We start from the raw sequence: 20,236 nt of genomic DNA, 5'->3' as shown, positions 1-20,236 counted from the left end.
GTCTTTGCTCTGTTTAGGATTTTGCTCTATCTAATTTGTAGATTTAGGACCTAACTCTACCCAAGTAGGTCCTAAATCTGTAAATATGCATCACCAAACCCAATAGCTCTGCGGCTGCAGAGGGAGATGGACTGACACGTGCGGGAACGTCCCTGCCACGCACTACTCGAGCCCTGGGAGCATCCTGCTCTCAGCAGCTTTCAGAAGCTCATTAAAGGTTTCCTGCAGCACACAAAGTTTTCAAAACCCACCCCAGCCCCATGTGGCCTTTATTTCTGGCCCCGGGACTGGATAACAAGGCCTGGCGCTGAGCCACCACAGCGGATTTCCACCACCCACCGGGCAGCAGGGCCACGGGTGGCAGCTCCTGTCTACGGCTGAAAGCGGAGAGAACAAGGGAGGTGAGGACAGGGGTCTTTCTGCAGGCCAGGGGCTTACTATAGCAAAACCCCTGCCTCTGCTTGCAAAGCTGGCAGGCAGCTTGGTCCAGGGCCGGGAGTGGGGAGGAGATGCCAACCCTCCCCCAGCTCAGCTCGATGCCTGATACCAACCTCAGAATCGCATCTCTGCGGCCCATGGATATCGCTGCAGCACTGGAAGTGCCCTTTCCTCCGAGGTGACTGCCCTGGGGTGCACCAGGGATGTGTAGCAGGGCAGAGGGTGTCTACTAAGGTCAGCAAACCATTTTCGCCTCTGCACCCCACACCGACGGCAGAAGTGCTGCCTGCGGGGGAGTTGCGGTGCTGCCCACAGGTTGTTCCTGCCTGTGGCACAGCCACCTGCCTTCCCGCTTGCACCCACTGGGCCACCAGATGACTCCCTGGAGATGCTCAGCACCCCTGGTGAGGAAGGGAAGGATGTTTTCACACCCTTTTGGCCACAGCTGACTGCAGCGCTGACAGCCTGCAGCAAGCGTCAGCTGTATGTGTACGGGGCTTTGCTCCTGCAGGCAGAAATGGGATGTGCCTCCTGGTATGCTGGGACAGAGGAGGAGAACATCAATTAATCCTCCTAGTTTCAAAAATTACAGATCACCCCCTTGAATCACTTTCTACGGAAGGAAAGTGAATGATTCTCCTAGTCCCTTGCATGCAGAAGAGCACTAAATACCATACAGCAGCATCCCACAGCCAGCGAGCTGGCTGGCACCATGGTTCCCAGAATGATATCTCCTGCTGGGAAAAGCGCTGGGGTCCACGATGCTGCAGGGGACCCACGCACTGAGCAGCAGAGCTGGGGCTGCATGCTGGGCTCCTCTGGCACGCCTGCCTCGGGGCTTGGAGAGGCCGCCTGCCAAAGCGAAACGCAGCCCGCTGCTAATTGCGTCGGTGGTTTTCCACATCCGCATCCTACCTGCCCGCACGTGGGAGGGGAGCTGGTGACCAAATGTGGAACCTGCTTGCCAGCACTCAGTTTCCAAATTTAGAAAAGGACTCAGCAGGGCCAGAGCGACGTGTGCTCCTCCTGCCTGAGAAACTTTGGTTCTTGGTTCACCTGTCTGATTAAAAAGTGCTGGCTTTCCTCACTGCCAGCAAAGAGAAGCTGAGGTTGAATCCATAGTCCACCTGCCTGCTTCGAGTGCTTGGGTCTCCCAGGAAAATTCAACATCAAATGCCAAAAACTGGTCCCCAGCACATTCAGAGTCCAGTCATGCTGTCTGCAGGAGGACAGGTTAATGTTGTAAGAGGCATGAAAGGACACACATAGAAACAGGTTGGTGAGGAAGACTGGGGTCAGTCTGGTTCCTGCCAGGCACCAGCTACTGGTCCTCGCTTAGCCTGGCCGTAACCAGCACAGGCACCTAAATGAGCAGAAAATCACCCATTTTCACTGGGGATGGTTTCTGCCTGCTTTGCTCCACAAGGGTGAGCGTGCCAGGGCTACCAAAGGAGGAGCAGGGATGCAGCGCTGAGGATGGGAAGGGCTGGATAGCATCAGACCCAGTTTAGAGCAGTTCAGACAGCAGGACCACATTTGCCCTCCCCAGCCACAACAGATGGGGATGCTGCCTGCCCTTCCCTCCTGGGCTTTCCCAACAGCAGCTGGGCCTGCAATCACAAATCCAAACCCAGTAGCATGGTGAGGACGGCTTTGAAGACGCAAGAGCTAAATTCAGCCTTTTTGCAGAGCACTTACGGACAGTTCCTTGCCTGTGGAGACGGAGGCTGCTCCCCAGCCGAGGTACATGGGTAGCTTTTGAGTGACATTAATGAAGCCAGGCTGGTTAATGCCAGATGATCTGACCTTGGCATCTCTTTGGCTGAGTGGAGAGTGGCAGCTAGCAAAGACCCAACTTAGGCACCCCTGTGAAGGAAATTGCCAGCCCCTGCCTTGTCAGTGATGCTGCTCTGGGAAGGTGCTGGCCATAAGGCATGAAGCCCATCACCTGGCAGGAGGGATTCCTTGAACATCAACTAGAAGCCATGTGTCACTGCAGTGATGAAACAACCATCTGAAGCTCCAATGACACACTTAGAGCTGCTGATTTGGGTGAAAAAGTGTTTCAGCAGAGGGTGTGTGGAACTGCAGGCACACACCATGGAGACCCCAGTGCTGGTGCCAGGGCAGTGGGAGATGTCACCCCCTGGTATCCAGAAACCTGGGGTGCAGCAGGATCCCTATCACTGCACCAGGCTGTTTCTTGGCCTGCTGAGACATGATCAGTCCCCAACACCCACCCTGTGTGCCTCTGCCTGCCAGGCTGTTCCCAGGATGCAGCAGCTATAAATCCCCTGGCAAGACCAGATGCAACACACTGGGATGCGATGCTGGGACCACTCCTTCTCTGGAGAAGATGGAGAGAGATGCCCCTTCATCCTCTGCATGCAGGGACAAGTCCCTTCCTGCTGGCTCCTTTGCCATTGCCACCCCTTCTGGTCACAGACCATGGGGCTAAAGACCCTGCTTACAGCCACCTCTGCACTTCGTGCCCATCGAGCCCTGACCCACCACACGCTGTGAGCCAGCCGGGAGGCCCCCCACACCCACGGCTCGCTCAGGCACTGCATGGGGGTGGCAGGCACAGAGACGTGTCTGAGCTGCACTGCAGCCCCCCCCCCCCTTCTCATCTAGGGATCCAGGTTCCCTCTCCCAGGTTTGCACCGCTGGCCTGGTGTCTCATGTAGGGACATTCTCAGCCAAGGGGACTTCACTGAGCCTCTAGGACCAGACCCTCGCCGTTAACTCTGCCACATCCCCACATCCCAGTGCAGCAGACGGGAGGTTGCAGCTGACAGCAAATGTCAGAGCAGTCTCCAGAGGAAAGGGAGCACAAGACCTCAGAGCCCCCCACTACAGACAGCCCTCATCTCTCCCAAAATGACAGATCTTTGGCAAAAATGGGGGGATACTGTCCCCATTTCTGGGGACGGACTCTGCACTGGTCTTATTGCCTGGTGCACTAACTCAGACCTGCAAGAGAGAGGGTCATAGGCTTTTGCCTGGCAACCCCTGCCCCGCTCCCCTAAAGGCTGGGGATATCATATCCCCGACCACAGTCTGTCCCTGCGCTGTCTCTGCTGCGAGTGGGAGCAGAGGCACCATGCACGGAAGGACCCTGTCCCAAACCTGCTCAGATCTGGGCTGCACTCACCTTCCCTTGCATCCTTCCAGCTCCCAGGATCACAGATCCCTTCCAGGCACAGGACCATCCCAGCAGGCACATTGCGAGGAGGAGGAGGGAGGCGGTGGATCAGGCGCAGCCGAAGGGCACCTGCTCCTTGGCCGAGGTGCAGCAGGCGGGAGCTAGACAGCGAAGCAGCGATCCCCGCGGCATCCGCACCAGAGCCCGTGCACAGCGCTGCCCAACGCGGATGGGGCTTGCTTCTGCTCTGTGTGCATGTGTCTGAGCTCACCGGTGACCACAAGCTTTCTACCCAGAAACAGGAAGGGCTCACAGGCCCCAGCCAACACACACGACCGTGGGGAGTCAATAGATGAGTCGAGGGGAAATGTGACGGCGCGGGGCGTGAAAGCAAGCCCTGCAGAAGTGCCAGTGAGAGGCAGAAGCTGCTCAGTTCTCTGCTCCACACCCGTGAGGGCTTCTCTGCTTTCTGTCCCCCTCCTCCCTCCTTGGATCTCTTCCCTTCCCTGCCGCAGACACGAGACACATTTCATCCCGTAACTGGTTATTTTGCTGTCTGCCGGCTCAGCAAGACCAGAGTCTTCTCTGCATTCATCCCACTTCTTTGCAGAGCTGCAAATCCCCGCTTCCTCTCTGCAATTCTTAAAATACCCATGGCATCAGCTGTATTTTATTTCATTTTCAGGAAAAAAAGTAAAAGGAAGGGTGAGAAGGGAAGTCACATTCCTCCCTTCAGTTTTTAATAACTAGGAGGTTTTTTGTGACTTGAAAGCCACCTCACACAAGAATTTGGGCTGGTTACGGGAACCATCTGGCTATATTCTTAAAGACTAAGAACTCTGCAGTGAAAGCACAGTTCACCCCAGGATCTGTTAGATAAGACTACGGTTTCAAGGGCTTTGCAGCCTCATCCTCCTTTCTAAATTACCAGGGCACTGGAGAGAGCGTGAGTAGGACCTGGCTGAGCATCGGGCGCCAAGAACCCCGTAAAGCCAGCCTCAGTGCCCCTCCGCTGCAGTGCAGCAGTTAATGGGAACCCAGAGGCAGGGAACGGTTTGTGATGGCTGCTCTATTTTACCAAGCTAATACAAGATGAAGTGCAGTCCCATTTAAAGGTGAGGCCACTGGGGCTGGGATCCGCCAGTTTGCCTCTCTCCTCACCTCTCCATCCTCCCAAGGCTCACCCTGTTGAACCACCTTCCTCCTGAGCAGGGGCTCCCCATTTGTATCATGCTCTCTACCAGGCCTGCGCAAGGAAATAGTCACCTTCCTCCAGGGCTGTCCCCTCCCTGGTGCTTACAGCCAGGGAGGTATGGTGGGGAGACCACACCAATGACCTCTCCTTTCTCTGAGGGCTGGTCATTAGCAGGACAGACACCAAAGACACTGTGATGAGGTGGGTTTCAGCGGATCACACCTTACCCCGTTTGCTTTTTGGATGTGTCTGGTGGGTCCCAGCTATGGCTGGGTGGGCACCACCAGGTTTTGCAGACACAAAGTCATTGGTCCCTGTAGGGTCATCGGTCCCTGTAGGGTCATCAGTCCCTTCTGTATGCAGAGACCAGGCTGGGCTGCACTGGCCACTCTTGTCCTCCACAAAGGAAGATCCATGCTCACTCAGCCCTTGTTAGATTGTTCAAAACATAACATGGGCTAGCACCCTTATGGGTGTCAGGATACGTCACCTGCAGTCCCAAAGGACCCTGGATTGCGCTCAGCACTATGCAGTGCCACGCCAGTGGAGGGCTCGCCTGGCCACCAGCCTCCACACACCCCTGAGCCACGATAGCCTGAGCAGAGACAGTCAGAGCAAGGCCTTGTACAGCCACCGCCTCACCTCCCAGAAAGCCAGGTGATTTTCAGAAGTGCTGCCAACACACTCCCGGCAAACACCCAAGAGCCTCTATGGGTTGCAGGGGAATCCAGCCTGACCACGACTGCAGCCGAGTCCCACGAGGCCGCCTGGGCCATGTCTCACCCCGCAGCAGCCCAGGTCCCCCAGCTTGTTCCATTCTGCTGACCATTATGACAAAACCCAGCCAAGCAAACTTCCCAGTGAGTGCATAGCGCAGCAATGGGATTGCCTCCGCAACCTGGTGCACACACTGGAGGAAGAGTCCAGCTCTGCAGGAAAGCACGTCCCTGTCCCAAGGAAAGGATCTTTCCTTCTTAGCTCCAATCCATGGCAGGAGTTGAAGCTCAGCCCTTTTTAAGCCCTCAGTATGTGAGGATGCTGAGGTGGGATTGAAATCCTATGGCAGAAGGACAGTGATGTGTCCATCCACATGAGTCTTCTCAACCCCATCATACTTAGTGGAGAGAAGTGACTCAGGCTGTCCCCTGGAGACATTCAACATGGGGGTGCACAGCCCCCCACAAGACCTGCTGCTCTGCCTCACAGATCATCAAACTCTGGCGGAAATCACTAAAACCCAGAACCCCTAGACTAGGTGAACCACGTGAGATACAAATCGAGCAATGCAGAAATACCTGAAGCCGGGAAAGAAAAGCTAAACCCAAACCCTTTGGTGGGGGGGGCTGGGCTAGCAGCAAACAGGCGGGCACCCTTGGGAAGCCTGGTCGCACCGTCCTGCCCCAGCTCTCCAACGTGGCCGGGCATCCTCCACTGCCCAGCATGCCCCAGTTTGGGTCCCAAATACCATTGCCTGGAGCTGTGCTGACCGAGGCCCTGAGGGATGTCCCCTCTCCCACCTCCCTGCTTTGCCCAAGGACAGCAGTCACACAGCAGGACAAGCACAGCCCATGGTGTGCACACGCTTGCTTTCTCCGAGTTATATTTAGTCCCGCTCCAAAGCCAGCCTCTCCGTGCCTTCTGCAGCCCTGTATTCAGTTACAAATTCACTACCCGGGTACATCTGAGGTTTCCTGTGGTTGTTTATCATCTCGACTACAGACGCTCGCAAAGAAAAACCCGCGTATTGCACAGGAACGAAGCATGGAAAGCTGTTCCCCCAGCCACGCTCCTCCTCTCCCCTCTCTCCCATCCCACCACCAGTGACCACCCTGATCCCAACTCTTCCCATTCCTGCAGCGGACACCCCAGCTTGCTCCCAGTGCAAGGAAGGATCATACAAATACCATTGGCAGCAGCGAGCGAGCCGTTCAGTGCCGGAGCGTCCTGAAGGGAGACGCAGCAAGTGCTCAGCTGTAGGGGAGACACATGAGCACATGTACTTGCAGCGTTTCGTCATGAGATGACAGATGTCCTGTGGAGCAGACCAGAATTTGCCACCCCCTCGTGCTGCCCTCCCCCTTCTCCCTGCAGTTGCCTTCGAGCGAGATCGCTTATGAAAGTAGCACATCAGAGGCTTCGTCTAACGTTACAAAGCTCCGGGGCGGCTGCCCAGCCCACATTTCCTTTAGCTCTGGCGAAAGCGGCTGGAGCACAGTATCAGACGTGAGCCAAAGCGGGACTTCTTCACCGTGAGAGTTGAAGGGCTGTTTTCTCCCAAGCCAACCTGAGGATCCGACATTGCATCCTCCGGACTGCTCAGAACGGCAGCTGACAGCTCCCGAAATGCTCCTCTGGACCCAGAGTCATCTCTTACACCAGGAGACACCAATGCTGTGGCAAAACCATCCAGGGGCGTCCATCAGAGGCAGGTTTGACATCCTGTTTGCGCTCTCCTTGTAAACCATGTTCATCCGTCAGTGGAGCAGCCACTATTTCTGGCCCTGATCCTGACCTCCAGCCCAGCCACACAGCTCAGGTGGGAAAGGGGACAAATGCAGCTTTCCAGCCTCCATCCCTCCTTACTGTCCAGGCAGCAGCAGCTCCAGGCTCACCTGCAGACCTGAACCATGGCCAAGCAGAAACACGGAGAGCAGGGTCTGGCTCCATCTCACCTTACTTCAGCTGCCCCAGAGCACGGTGTCTCAGTTAAAAGGAAAACCAAGCAAAACTTTCATTATGAAACTCAAAAACCACAAAAAGATCACCTGTCTCATTTCTGGCCCTGCTTGGACAGGTTGCTGGGGCAGAGAAGAACTGCAGAAGAGGAGGGGGGGGACCACACATGCTGTGGACCAGCCTGGAGCTCCCCTTCTGGACTGATTCTCAGTTTCAGCTCAAAACCTGGCAGGGCTTGTGGTTTCAGACAGCTCTGATATGAAACCAGATGCTCTCCCTCAGGCTCTCACTGCCAAGGAAATGCATCTTAAGCTCAGACTCTGCTTTCCAGCAACACGTTGCTGCACCACTTGCCTGCTGGCTGCTCTGGTGAGGCATGTCCCTGCCAGGAGACTCACACCCATGGAGGAAGAAGGCGAGAATGGCTCTTACAGCATCTCACCAATGAAACACCTTTGCAGCTCACACTGCAGCGGATGTTCATCTGCCCATCAGGACTGAATGAGCCCTGAAGCCCTTTCCTAAAGGTGGCGTGGAAGTTGAGTGGCTTCCTGGACACTAACGACTCTTTGGAGACTTCCTCGCCAACGTCACATTTCATTCTTTCTAAGGAAAGAAATGAGTTTTCCGGAAGCATCAGCTTTTTAGATTTAGCATCTCTTTCCATTCCCAGAGTTGGCTTTGGAAAAAACAATCAGAGGGAAAAAATAAGTCCATTTCAAAAACCGCTGCCAGGTTTGCTCACGCAAACAGCCCAGGCAAGTGCTGTTCACCTGAGGGAGAAATAAAAGCAGGCAGAGTTCAGGCTCTGAAATGTGGCCAGCCTGGGAGAGGCCAGGCAGGGAGCCGGCTGCTTTCATGAGCTGGAAGGGGCTGTGGGATGGCACAGCTTCTCCCTGCCTCCATACAATCCCACTCCCTGAGCGATACCTCCCTTGTACTGTACCTTCACCAGCACAGTCACTGGTGGTACAGCCCCTTCACTCCACAGACGCAGTCTGTGTCACCAGAAAGCAGTTTCGTGTTGACAGCAAATCCTTTACCCCTCACAAAGAAATTTGGGGTTTAAACAGCAGTTTCAGGGTGTTTGGCATCGCGTGCTGTGGAGCAAGCAGCTCCCTCTGGGCCGCACTGAGATGGGCTCAGGCAGCAGTTCACGAACATGGCTGATCTGGTGCCGGGATGTCACGTTGCTGTTCCTTGCAGCGGTCCAGCAGTGGGGCTGGTGGTAGCACACCAGTACCCATCTGCCTTTCCTGGCCACAGGCACAATCTGGAGACCAGATCACAAGGGACCACCGCAGGCGTACCTGTACCCAGACACCTGAGTGGTGAATCCAGTGCTGTTTATAACTCAGGTCTTCTCTCCCCAGGTGATGTGATGGTGTCTCAGTGCCCGGCTCTGCGCAGGGACACAGTGCTGTTCCCCTCCATAGCGGAGAATCTTTCATCCAGCCTCTGCTGGAAGCTGCACTCAGGTGGCCACATCGGCCCGACGGTGGAGGGGAGGTCACTGGGGCTCAGGGAGGGCACAGAGCAATTGTCCATGGGCTTGGGGTCTCAGGAGGGGGGTGACCAGAGCCAGAGTGACCCCAGCATGTTTTGCATGGAACCTTCCTCCGCTGTCAGCAGATGACCAGGCTAGTGGCATGCTCTCGGCATTGCTCTGGCAGTGGGGAACGAACAACGTGGCAACTGCTGACAGGGCTAACATGGAGTGCAAAGAGAAGCAGATTAGCAAGGAAGGGACGAGTACATGATGTTGTACCAGAGGACAAGATCAATAACAATATTTAATTACATGGTTCGGGCAACAACAGAAACCATGGTTTCAGTAGGACTGTGGACACCCCCTGGTAACACCAGTCTGGACAGAAGAATCACACTAGAGGCTCACAAGCAAAACCTGTCCCAGCACAGATCACTCACAACAGCAGCTCCCTTGGAGAGCTCCTGCCCAAACCATGTTTGATGGACGGTGCTGTCTTCAAGGCATGTCACACCTCAAAATAGAAAGACGTGACTCAGCCAACACAGCATCTGCCTTCAGAACAGCCATTAACACCAGCAAAGCTCACAAAAGCAAGAAAGCAACTGGGAAAGCAACTCCTGAGAGCCCCCATGTCTGGGCAGGAGATGTGGTCAGTGTTAGGAAGGCTGGACGCAACCAAAATGAGAGTCCTCTTGGGTCATCTCTTTCCCAAACACTTGGAGCAGAGTGTTTGTGTGAAAATCAGAGCTCCCCTCTGTCGAATCCCCACCGAGGCTGAGCACACGGGGGATGCTGGGGAGGGGCGCTGCTCCTGCCCACATCCCAACAGCCAGCTGCAAACCCATACAAAGATAACAGATAAAAGTCATTAAGGCCCTGCCACAACAGCAGCTGTACCCACCCCATGTATCAGAAGGTGGTGGGGAGGTGGGAATTCAGTATATCCCAGTGACATGGCGCCCAGGGCAACCCCTGCTAAAGGGACCACAGCGAGGTTTTACATCAAGGTTCCTGTCACCAGTGGAGCAAGACCATGTCCAACACAAGTAGGACTGCTCTGAGATAGCATTCACAGGGCTCCCAGAGGGAAATCATCTGAACAAAAGAGAAAATGGGAACTGCTCCAGTGGCAATGTGAAAGTTGGTGCCTGGCAATGGGGAACAGTGGCCAGTCGCTTCCTCCATAGCCCTTCCATGAAGCAGAGATTATTTTACTTTTGTGGAAAAAAGAAAGCAATGTTTCTATCATACAACAACCTGAACATGTTGTGCCATAAGGTCCAAGAAACTCCAGTAAAACCTTTGCTAGCTGCCCTGTGCCATCTCGCCCAGTGCCAAGAAGTCGTCTTCTCTGTCTGATTTGGGGCCGTCCAGCCAGGAATATGGGCTATCCCAGAATGATAGACAGGCAACAGACAGTGAAGTCTCACAGCTCTGTCTCTTTAGGAAACAGGACTAAAAGAACCAAAACATATGGCAAGCTATTTTGGGGTAGAAACACCATCACAGTTGATCTTCATAGCAGCCCTGCAGTACTTGATGTTAGGACAGCCCTGTGCCAGTGCTGGAGCCCCAGCATCTCACGGCTGGCGGCAAGAGGCTGCAGGGCAGAGCCGTGCGGATGCCAGTGCCTGCTGCGAGCAGCAAGCCCAGGTCTTGCCAGAACAGCTTGAGACTTTGAGGACTCAAGCTACTTCCTCAGGCCAAATGTTTGAGAGAAAGCTGTGCAGTTTGAGCAGATCCATAGAACCATTTTGGTTGGAAAAGACCTTTAAGATCATCGAGCCCAACCATTAACCTAACACTACCAAGCCCGCCACTAAACCATCATGTGACAGAGCAGAGGCTGGCCATATATTTCACCGGACTGACCCGTGCAGATGACTTCCATTGCAGATGTAGGGCATACCTTTAGATGTTCAGTGGGACTGTAAGCTGTAAAGGCTGAACTAATGTCTTGTGGACTTGGGCCATCCACAGAGGAACTCAGAAACTGGTTGAGAAAGCCTTGGGAGCCACATACTCACTCCATGACCAAAGTACCAAACAAGTACAAACCTAAAAGTTTATGTAATACTCAGAGGTGATAAATCAATCCTTGAAGCCCAGAGGAATTTGTTTCTGTGTTCATGCTTAGTCAAGAGACAGAAAGAAAAACTGCTGCTGAGTTGCACAGACACTCAGAGAGCTCCCGTGGGAGGGCAACAGCATCGCAGGGAGGTGAGCAGTCATGGTGCAATGGGTCAGGCTCAGAGCCTCGATACAGACAGAGGATGCTGCCAGAGAATGCAGAGGAAAATACTCACCAGGGCACAGCGGGGAGGAGGACTAAAGCCTGCCTCTTGCACAGAGTTGGCTCATCTACATTTTTCTGAAGCTCAGGCCCCAAGCACTCCCCTTTTCGTTTCCTTTCTGGACGGGGCTGCTGCACTCTCCTTGTTATCGCCACTACCATCGCTGTTTATTGCAGCGCTGCTGCAGCGCTCAGGGCCCCCAAGGGACACATGAGGCCCCAAGCCAAGGGGAGGAGAAGCCGGGCAGCCACACGACTGCACCAACAGGCCCCGCTGGAGCGTGCGCCACCCTGGCCACCCTCAGGCTGCAGCAAAATCCATAGCATGGCTTGCCCCCCTCGGGCTGGGTGCATGAGCACTGCCTGCCCTACAGGGCAAGGAGCTGTAAGGGGGAGCCCTGGCCATGCTGGGGCAAGAGCAGGCGATGGCTGGGAGCAGCTCTGGGCAGGTGACTTCATTCCTTGCAACTGGGAGTTGTTTCACACAGAGCAAAATGAATAAGTATGAGCTAGTGCTGAAACCGTCCTAAGTCAGCGATGTAATTCACTCACCCCATCTGGGCTGAGCAGCAGGCTGTCTGCGGGGCGTGCATGGGGCATGCGTGCGCAGTGAGCGGCCGGGGCCCTTGAACAAGTGCCAGAGCAGTAGCAACATCAAAACTACCCATGTCTGCTCCAGGGGTGCAGGCAGCAAAATCCCCACTCTCGTCCCTGGGACAGGCTCCAGGGCAAACCCTGTTTCCCACCAGGATCCCTCTCTCTGGTGGTGTGCGGCAGGGGAAGCGTGCACAAATATTCCCTTCCTGCAGAGCAGCAGCATGTTCCTCCTCTCCAGCACCATCGATGCCCCCTCCCCTAATTCACCCTGAGAAAGGAAAACAAACCATTCAAGGGCTTTCCAGGGTCTTTCATCTACAGGGATGCCGCACTCATGCACACACTGCCAAGCTCTAAGACATAAAGCACTCCCCGGTAAAAACGCAGCACTGGGGACCAGAAGAGCAGCAGGTCCCCCTCAAAGGAGCAGAGAGAAGACAATAGAGAGGATAAGCACTGTGTTTCCCCACACACAGACCCAAGAGCAATGCGCCCTCCAGGACTCTACCTGCTTCTTCAGGGCAGGCACTGGGGCTCCTGGCGAGTCACACATGCACCCGAGGTCCCGTCCAGCGCTGGGCAGGCAGAGCAGGGTCCCAGAGAAGTCATCGCAGGGTCCGCTTTGCCTGGCGAGGATATCAGCGGGTGCCAGGAGAGCGCTGGGGTGACTGCCGGGCTCTGCAGCACACTTCAAAGTCTGCAAAGCAAAAAGGGAAGCGCCGGAGTTATTTCAAGACAACTTCCTCTTTCACAGAGAAGTCCCTCAAGGAGAAGGCTGTCCCCACACGGGTCATGCTTGCCCGGCACTCTCTGGACTCTCTGGCAGGAGTGGGCAAAAGAGGGCTCAGCTGTGCCCCGCCTCTAATCCCCAAAATCCAGCCATGCAGGTCAGGCTGCTCTGGGACGAGCCTGTCCTGGGGCAGATGCGGTGAGCCTTGATGCTGGCACAGACTCCACCGTGCTGCCGACCACCCTATGTGGGGGCAACTCCTGCAGTGCTGCTGCCTCCCAGCCGAGGCAGAGAGAGTGCCTGAGGCTGCACACCCAGCACCTCGAAATAAACAGGGTTGCTACGAGAGACAAGGAGGAGTCTGTCCAAGGAGACAGTTTTCCAGCTCCCTGTTCCAAGCGCAGCATTTTGTACCCCTGCCAGCACCTCCCGCCCGGACCTTCTCATCACATCTGCTTTTGGTCAACGCCAGCCCCTGCAGCTGCCCAGAGCAGCCCCCGCCTGCTGCCAGCACGGGGACTCAGCCTGGGCAGGAGATGCCCGGCCCTTTCTGGGAGAAGTTCGTAGAGGAATTTGCCATTGCATTGACGGAGGTGTTGGCTGTGCCTTGGTCGGAGCAGGTCTGTCTGTGCTCAGCGTTGTCACCACTCGTGACTCAGTGTCAGGAGTGCGGCTTGCTTGATGAGCCCAAATGGGGCCCTAGGTGAGGCTGCTCAGGGCTGCTGAGCACTACCAGTGCCCTGATGCTCATCTAGGGCTGAGACCCATTTGCATGTTGGCATATGCCCAGGCTGGCACATGGGAGGGATGTGTGGACCCGGCAGACCCAGGCCAAATGAGGAGATAAATGTTCACCCCTGTGGGACATGGGTGCAGGGCTAGGGTGAGCCCACCAGCTCTGTCAGTCCAGCCAGCTGATGGAGCACCTTTGCGTGCCCCACGCTTCACTGTGCTCAGGAATGCTCAGGAAAGGTCAATGGCACTGGCCGACCCCTCCAGCTGGGGCCTGCCACAACCAGTGCCATCCCCACTTACGGCCAGGGCCCTGCTAGATCAGCTTAACACCCCGAGTGTTACCTACAGCAGCATTTGAGGCTCTGAGCTTTTTTGGAGTAAGTGGATTGGGGAGAGAAAGTACTCAGAGAGAGAGACCGTGGGAACTGCAGCTGATACCGTATCACTTCCCATGTTCTTTTACATGAGAAAAAGTATTAGGTACAGTTACATACCTGGGCCCCAGATTTAAAAATAACCTGCTTCCTTCCTGACTGGGAGAGAAAGGCAGGAGGAGGCAGTTTAACTGGCTGTCAGCATTACTTGCATTCAATTCCCACTTGTTGCACTGGTGCCAAGTTGCTGCACTGAGCAGCATCCCCTTCCCCCGGCCAGCTCGCCGCCCCGAGCAGCCGTCCTGCGGGCAGGAAGGCTCCAGGGAAACAGCAGCAGCACACAACAGCAGATGATAACATCCTCGTTTCCCCTGTCTTGTTTTCATTCACATTCACTCCCATTCATGAAGGATACACGCACGTGTCCTGGCCTCGGTACAGAATCCCTGCAGAGCGCAGCAGCGCTGGTGGCCCCCAGACAAGTCCTGTGGACAGCATCGTTGTGGCTTACATTTGTGGGATTCTGCTTGCAAAAGCTTTGTCCCTGCTAGAAGCAGAATTAGCTTCTTCAACATGCCCAAGCTAAGGTTTTGGGAAGCACTGTTCAATAGCTTATTGTCCCGTGTCTGTCCGTCAGTCCTGATGCCGCGTTGTGTCCATCCTTTCTCAGCAGGAGTTACCCAGTGTGCAGGGCCTCCTGCCACAGAGATACTGCTTCCCATGCAAATTCCAGAGGAAAGTGGGCTGTGAAACCAACTCAGTGACACGAGTTGGGGTATGAGCCCCATGCTGTTGTTGCACAGAAGGGGCAAAGGGTGGCACTGGCTCCATGGCACCCCTTTGTCAGATGTGCTCTTGCTTTGGTGATGCTTCACAAGCATCTTTCAAGGCTGGGAACTCCCACTTGCTGCTGGATATGTTCACTCCTCACCTCTCAGCTGGCTACTGCAGGTCCCAAACCTTCACCCTCCCCCTTATTTTCGCTAGAATTGGACTCTCTCCTGCTGCACAGCTACAGAAGGAGGATGCCAGTGAGTCTCTGCAGCCAGTTCCTGTAGCACACACCCAGCACCCCCCTCATTGCCATCAACTTTGGGATGCCAACCCAAAATTCATTTAGGTAAAGGGCCATTCTGGAGACCTTCCCCTCCTACCTTTTCTGTACACGCCGTCTCTAGTCATGGTGGCAGCTAGATTTCAGCGTCAGCCCTCCTCTGGGTGTAGGGTCATATTCTTTTGTGGTAACACACGTAATGGGGAGGAAGGGATTGATTCTCCATGTTTTCTGTAATGAGCTGCTAGTTAGCAGCTGATGTCATTAGACACTGAAACATGTCCGACTGCCACCCTGAGAAAATATGGAGAACTGTCAAGTCACCCCAGATAACGTCACACCTCTGCCAACCTGTGCTGCCAACAGCGAGAGGAACAGCCAGGTATGACCTTGCTCAAACAAAGGCTTCAGTCAGAAGACCAAGAAAAATTAGGAAAGAACCAAATAAAGTAGAGAGAGGACCTCTTGTGTGGCAAGCAGCATGGACCAGGTACAAAACAGCTCTTTGTCCCTGCAAACGCTGTCCTCCCTGATTTGCAGGTATTACAGGAGCACCATGAAGGTCCATGCCTGTACACTTCTGTGCATAAATGAGATGCACAACAGTTTTAAACCAGTCTGAATCCCCCCTCCCATGGAAGAAGTCTGTCTCCCGAAATAAACAGAAAGAGCTCACCTGAAGCACTAATTCAGGAGGGGCTTTCCAGCTTGGGGAGGAACTTACTGCCCAGAAAGGGACTTTCCTGCCGTGAGAGCAGCATGCAGCCCTCTTGCCTCTCGAGATACTAGAGCTGCCGGCATCTGAACTCGTGCCAGCAGCAGCAGCTCCCCGCCGGACGGCACGTTGCGCAACCACCGGGCCATGACGCGCCGACACCGGCCGGGGCTGGTCCCTCCCTGTGGTCACGCTCCGGCACCTCGCAGCTGCACGTGGGGCCCCCAGTGCCTTGCAGCAGCCCCTCGCTTGGCACCGGCACCGGCGGGGCTGAAGGAGCACTGGTGGCAACGCGGGGGCTGGCAGCAAGCAGGGCTGGGGGAGATGGAGGTGCTTCTCCTCCCCCATCGTGGCGCTGATGTTCAGTTCCCATTTTGGCAGCTGCTCCACACCCCACAAACGCTCAGAGGTTCCTGTTGAAGGGGAGCTCTGGACACATCTCTTCCTGCCCTGCTTTCTGTTCATGGATGCTTTCATTTTGCCTGCTTTAATTTTCCATCATTACGTGGCTGCTTTAATAACATACCTAGCAGGTCGACCAAGTTTCTAAGGGAGGCAAAGGTAGTTGTGCAAAGAAAGCGACGCTGTTTGAGCTCTGCTCCTTCTAAACCACCCATCCTGCAGGGAAACCTCCTCCTGGCTAATGTCCAAATCCCCATCACTAGTCAGCAGATTATTTTCTTGCAGTTTATAAGGGAACAGGTCACAAACCAAGCAATATTTTGATGTCGCATCTCTATTTTCCACCGTGGAACCCAGCCTAATTCTAGTTTGACTCCAGCTTTAGCAAATACAGAAGATGGGAGGATTTGGGGAGAAGGAAAGCCAAGCAAACAGCGAGTCTGATGGTATTTAAGTTGCCTTTTTCATTTCTTCAAACTGAGCCATCTCCAACATTTCTTTTTTGTCTTGAACAGATCCATAATAAGGAGATAGCAGCAGCAGAAGATAATAGTAGTAACAAATCATGGACTTCAAGTCTGAGCAGCGTCTCAGCATGTACTGCAAGGGTGGAAAATATCACCTTATTGGATAAAGACTATACAGATACTAGCACCAGGAGATGTGACTGCTCACCCACAGGCTAGATTGCAAATTGATTGCAATAAGCATGAGCAAACGGCTGATGAGAAACCAGCAAGCTTTGTCTTTTCATCCCATCCAGAGACCAGCTCCCACCATCCCGGGCTGCAATTACACGTGTGGTATCACACAACCGCCCAGCAGTGCAGGCAACGGAGAACTCTCTGCGAGTCGAGGTTACCCACTTGTGAGCAGGAAACTTTGAGGCACCTGTAGGAAACAAGTCCGGTGGTGCTGGTGGGCGCTGCAGCCGTGTCGTGCTGACGAGCTGGGCATACCTGTGCTCGCACGGGTTGTCAGTGACTTGCCAGCGCCGAGGAAGAGATCAGCTGCTTGAAATGGTGAGAGATGTTTTTTTGTACAAAATCTTAAGTACTGCATGCACGTATGCCAAGGGCTATAGGTTTCCTCTGCCTGCTGCTCACATCTCCTGGGGTCTCATTCCCAGAATTTATGGGTCTCCTGTGGGTACCAAGGTGATGGTCTTGGAATGAGATCAAATCCATGAGCTTATCAGTTCTGCCAGCAATAGCGTGCAACAGGAAACAGCTCTTTTTAATCACAGTCACTCTGCTCCGCTCATTGAACTGATAAGCTGAGTGGAGAAGCTGTTTCTACAGTTGTTTTTCAGGATGGACAAGCAGGGCTTTCGAAATGCTGCTGGAGATTCCAGCCTGCTGCGTAAGACAGAGAAAGGGGCAGGTTGTTGCCTAATCCCAAGGCTTGCTTCTTCAGAGAATCACAGGACAGGGCTGGACCAGCAGCCAGCCCCAAGTGCACGCTCAAGGCACGACGACCATCTCTGCTCCCCCTGCATGGCCACCGCTGCCCGTTCACCCTGCCTAACCTGATTGTGTCTTGCAACAGCCCCTACCATCAGCCTTCTCCAGCTGAATCTGAACATCTCCCCTCAGAGGCCGCACTGCCCATCGTTTCACAGTCTGTAGAGGAAAGAGGGTGGACCTGGCGGTTCCATGCCAGTGGTGCTCCTCTTTACGCTCTTAAAGCCTGACCTGTAACACCTGGGTGGGATACAGCAGCTCAGAGGCGGCTCGTGACCCCCAGCATCCCCACAGCTTTTCCAGCAGAACCACTGCCTCCCCAGCCGCTCCCTGGCCCCTGCCATGTAGCTGCTGCTCCTGCCCCAAGGGGAAACTTGGTGCTTGTCCCTGCTGAACAGCCGCTTACGGAGAGGTACAAACTATGGACTCAGCTCCGTTCGCTTTAAATTCCAGTTCTCCAGTGCAGTTACCATCTTGCTTGGCCTCACCTAGGAAAGTAATTAAATGCTCCACCTCCCATGAAGGTCCTTCTCCAGTCTCACAACTTCACTTTTTCTCCACCCGTTCCCAAAAGTCAGGGCAAGAGGGAGCCTTTAGCTGAGTCCCGAAGCACCATGGCAGGAGTTCTTCACGTCAGGTGATTTAACACTCCTGGGTCACCTACCTTGTATAAAGTGACCTGTCCCTGTGGCTGACAATTATACAGAAGCTCCCAGCTCCCAGCTGGGCTTTTCCCAGTTCATACAAAAATGCACTTAACCCTTTCAATATAATCCACAGAGAGCTTTCCCTCTCCAGCAAGGGCTCAAGCAGCTTTTCCTTGTCTATCCCTCACCACTAATGTGCTCACAGGGTGAGCATATGTTGCTGTCTTGCTCCTGAACCCCAGTGTCTCCTTTGCCTGAGGTGTTCCTGTGTTTGCTGTTTGTCGCCTCGTGGCAGGTCAGCAAGGAGCTTGCAGCTTAGCAAGGTGGGTCTGGCACTAGGTATTCTCTCTTTCCTCCACAATGGGATGATCCGTACACGTAGGATGAGGACAATGATACCGTCCTCTTGGGTGAACTGTGGGGAGATTTATTGGTGTCACCCAGTGAAAGGGTGGGATTGCTGATGCTATCAGAGATGTAGAAAGTTGCTTCCTGACGAAGCAAAAGCACATGTTGATACCAACCATTCTCTCTTACTTGTGTAGTCATGAAGCATTTCCCTGCCGGAATCCCTTCATTGGCGTTGACTCATCCCTGCTGGCTCTGTCTCTGCTTCACAGACCAGCTCCACCTTTCTTAAACAGGGATGTCACAACTAGGTAAGCACATCAAGAACATGACAAACTATTTTATTTATTTACTATTTCCTTTTTGTCTTCTCATTTCCTCACTTGGTTTAGCACCTAAAGGGATTTTACTAGACTAAAGTTTAGCACTTTAGGGATTTTAGTTCTTGAGGCTTTTTTAAAGCCAGAGTTGGAGAGCTGAGACAACAAGAAAGACAGGAGAAAACCACAAAGGAGAAATGAAAAATCATGACAAAAGAAGCTTAAAAATTCCCTAGAGAAAAAAACGAATTTGGGGGGAATATCTGAAGCATCTCTTTCTAGCACCCTGAAATGTAATGATTGCACCTTTACTCTTAAGTTATTTTTCTTCAGTCCACTCCGTCTGCTGACAGCCAAAATTCCTCTTCCCCTTGATTGTGGGAACACCTTAGCAGTCTTGGCGAGGTGAGAGGAGGCAGCTCCTCCAGGGCATCTCCGTGGGGCAAGGAGGCACCGAGCCCCCAGGTCCGTGGGGCTGGCTGCCGCGGCAGTGCAGTGGGTGCAGGCGTCTCTGCCCCCAGGCACCCATGAGCCAAACGTGGCCTCCACCCACGTCCCACCTGGGGGGAGAGCTGAGTGTGTGCTGGAGCGAAACCTTCACGGGCAGAGGTTTTTCACTGCTCGCAGCCCAAGGGACTGCTTAGATTTCATGTGTTTTCATGTGCCTGTTGAGATAGAAACTTTACATGAAGAGCAAGCATATGCATGTGCACCTACCTGCTCTATCTGACCATCGTATGTTGGTAACCAAACCATATCTATCTTTATCACACTATACTTAACAATACACAGCGGTGGAGCTGCTTAAGTAACAAAGATTCACACTGCACACAGACCCACACACATACCTATACTTTTTACGGTAGGAACTATTTTATATGCTAAAAACAAATGTGCACTGTGTCATTTATATTACAGCACACACATGCATATACATACACACAAGCGGAATATGTAGGTTGTACAAATGATTCATTGACAGATACATAGAGATAAGCAGGTAGACAGATAGATACAGTTATGTGTATTTCCTGGCATGGTTGTATGCACAAGGGGTATTCAAAGGCTTTAAAATGACTACTGAACAACTCAGTTCATGCACACCCAAGTCCCACAGCTTGCATATTTAGACATGCTAGTCATACCGGGAGAATTCAGAATATATCTTTCACTATCTTAAACTATTTGTAAACACATTCTAATAGAAAGTGAGAAACACAAAGCTATCACAACCTCCTTTAGCCATGTTTTGCAATCACCACTTATCTACACCCACTCTGCCTGTCAGTGAAGAGCATGACTTATGGGCTACATCCACCCTGTGGGTGCCCATCTCCGCCAAGGGACCTCCATGCTCCAGCTAAATACTCACATGGTTGCTGAGAGGATCAGTCTGTTCCTCCATTCCACACTGGGTGTGCTCCATGTCATGGAGGGAAGAGCCCCACCGCTCCACCCAGGCACCATGGCCAAGCTGGGGAGGGGGGAGAAGGGGACAAGGGGACCTGTAGTCCAGCCACAGTGACAGGCTCCAGCCCTCAGCACACAGCCCACCAGGCTACTCCCTCACTGCAGTGGAGGTAATTTGTCCTGAGCATCCCAGGGGCAGAGG

The sequence above is a fragment of the Leptosomus discolor genome, chromosome 15, assembly GCF_034619465.1.
Source record: "Leptosomus discolor isolate bLepDis1 chromosome 15, bLepDis1.hap2, whole genome shotgun sequence".
NCBI classification, from domain to species: Eukaryota; Metazoa; Chordata; class Aves; order Leptosomiformes; family Leptosomidae; genus Leptosomus; species Leptosomus discolor.
This window is presented reverse-complemented; position numbering follows the sequence as displayed.